The sequence below is a fragment of the Marmota marmota genome, unplaced genomic scaffold, assembly GCF_001458135.2.
Source record: "Marmota marmota marmota unplaced genomic scaffold, marMar, whole genome shotgun sequence".
In the NCBI taxonomy this organism is placed as follows: domain Eukaryota; kingdom Metazoa; phylum Chordata; class Mammalia; order Rodentia; family Sciuridae; genus Marmota; species Marmota marmota.
In genome coordinates this window covers 57,511,416-57,514,082 of record NW_026000037.1, presented here as the reverse complement: position 1 = coordinate 57,514,082, position 2,667 = coordinate 57,511,416, and positions in this window count along the sequence as shown.

Here is a 2,667-nt window from a genome sequence, read left to right as displayed (position 1 = left end):
GTCTATTTATCTATTGGTTACTTTTTTAAAAAAAAATGATAGCATCAAGTGTAATTATCAAGTAATCTTCAGGGCATAAAAAGGAGCTTCATTCAACTCCTCGGTAATAACAGTCATTACTGTACTCTCTAAAAACAATTGGCTAGTTACTTGCATCTTCCAAAGAGTTCCCCAATCTGGAAAACTGCAAATTACAGAGTAATGATTATTGAGGTTCTGTGGTAACTCCCGTCATAATTTCAGTGCAATTGGTAGAGCATGAATAACTATGAATTATGTCATATATACAACCTATTTTCAGGGAACTCACATAGTTATTTGTGATATGCATAATAAAGCAAAACCTAAATTGAATGTTAATCTTAATAAAAGTCACTTTTATACCTCATTTTCATATGAATGGATACCATCTGTTTTAAGGTGCTAGCAGGGAGTAAAGTGAAATTGAACTTAAAAATACAATTTATTTGTAGTTTTCCAACTTTTCAAATTTAATGCTGAAAGCTCATGAATGACACAAGAAACTTTGATACAGTATTATTTTCTAGGGCAGTGGGTTATCAAAGACAGTAGCAGACAGTTAATATTAGGACTCTCGCCCCCCCATACTAAGCAAAGAAAGATATTGGGATTCTAGTTTTTAGTTTGCAGATTTTTGGGTCACTGTCCAGGTTTAGGATCATTAGTAGCAAACCCTCACACTAGAGACTGACCACAGTAGTTTGCTTGTGAGGTTATCCCAGGAAGCCCTGTGGAGGTGGTAGGGAGTGGGGAAGTGTGTCAGAAGGGAAAGGAAGTGAATAACATGTTACCACCTTGGGCAACTAGAGTTTGAAGCCAGTGGGATTCTAGAGTCAGTGAGGAACATATTTTAGAGTTATCCCAAGTAGAAAGCAAGGAAGTCAGGACATTTAGCCATCAGCACCTCTTCCAGCGATGGCTAGGAATCCTTTAGGGGCGTTCAGTCTCCAGGCTTGCTCTTAGAGTGGGCAGAGTGGGAAATGAAGGTTGAGAGTTCTTCCTCAGACAGAGAATCTCATTCTCCAAAACACCCCAATCTCAGCATTGTTCATAGGTGGCAGACTTTTTACTGAAGTTGTTTGATAATGGAAAGGATTTACAGAATAGAATATTTAAAATGGATGTTAAACATTGCTATTCTTTTTTTAAAATGTGTTCTTTCTAGATGTATATGACAGTACAGTATATTTTGACATATTATGCACACATAGAATAACTTGTTCTAATTAGGATCCCATTATTGTGGTTGTATACAACGTGAAGTTACATTGGTTGTGTATTCATATATAAGGATAGGAAAGATATGTCTGATTCATTTTATAAACATTGATACACTTAAAGGTCCTTGCTATCCTTCCCCAGGGAATTTATCCCAGCTGTGCTTCTTCTTATCATTTATTATAAGGTTTAATTGTGTCCTCCCCCCAAATGATATGTTGAACACCTAACCGCCAGTCCCTCAGAGAGCAACCTTATTCAGAGATAAGATCTTCTTATGGGTAATCAAATTCAAATGGGGTCATTAGAGCTGATCCTAATTTGATATGACTAATGTCCTCATAAGAAGGGGAATTGGACATAGAGACAGATACACTAGAGGAAAGACCATAGAAGAGACAAAGGACAAGATGGCCATCTACAAGCCAAGGAGAGAGGACTCTTCACATCCCTCAAGAGGAATCAACCTCATCAACACCTTGATCTTGGACTTCTAGCCTCCAGAAACGTGAAACAATAAATTTCTGTGGTTTAAACCATTCCATTTGTGGCACTTTGTTTTGGAAGCTTACTTGTTGGTAACCAATATCATCCATTAGGCTGTTTTTCTAAGGGAAAAAGTCTCTCCCTACCAAATTCCTCAAATTGCAGGTAGTTTTTAAAATAACTTTCCTCCTTTTCTGTTATATTTGGTTTTGTCACATTTAAATATTCCTGTGCTTGGCTTGGATATAAACATAAACTGGTTACAAAGAAATGTCTTTTATTCTTCCTGGAACAATTTCCCAGTGACTCAAGACTTTGACCTTCAAAATAGAACGCGCTGCCTTTCACATTTTGTAGAGGTATTCAGTATGAGTTGAGTCTCTTGGGAGAGACAACAGCTCTATGCCTGGGATGCTAGGAATTGTGGCCACTGTGTGGTCTCTAAAGAGATAGAATAAGTTTTTCTGGGCACTGATCAATAATCTGTAATTTAAGAAAATCCAGGAACATATTTTTGGCAAGGTATGGATCATAGAGCTGGCTCTATAATGACTCCTGCCGGCTGAACTTGGATGAAATATTTAGCTGCACATAGAATAAACTGAATCAGCATTGCAAGATGAAAGGCATGCATAAGCTGTATTTCCTTTGTAGATACACTATCTAAAAATTTTGAGATAAACAAAATAGTTATTCATGTTTTAAATCCATAAGAGAAGTTGGTTTTTGAAGGGCTTCATCTCTGAATACTATTATGCACAGGGTGTGGCTCATAATAAGTGAATAATATATATTTGTTAGATGAAAGAATGAATGAATTATGTTACGTGAAAAATCATTTTCATGGAAGACAATCAAATTGGTTTACTATAGCAATTCAGAAAGTTCCTGGAGAACTCTTAGTCAAACTTCCCACCCAGTGCAGAACCCTGTAAGGCAGCC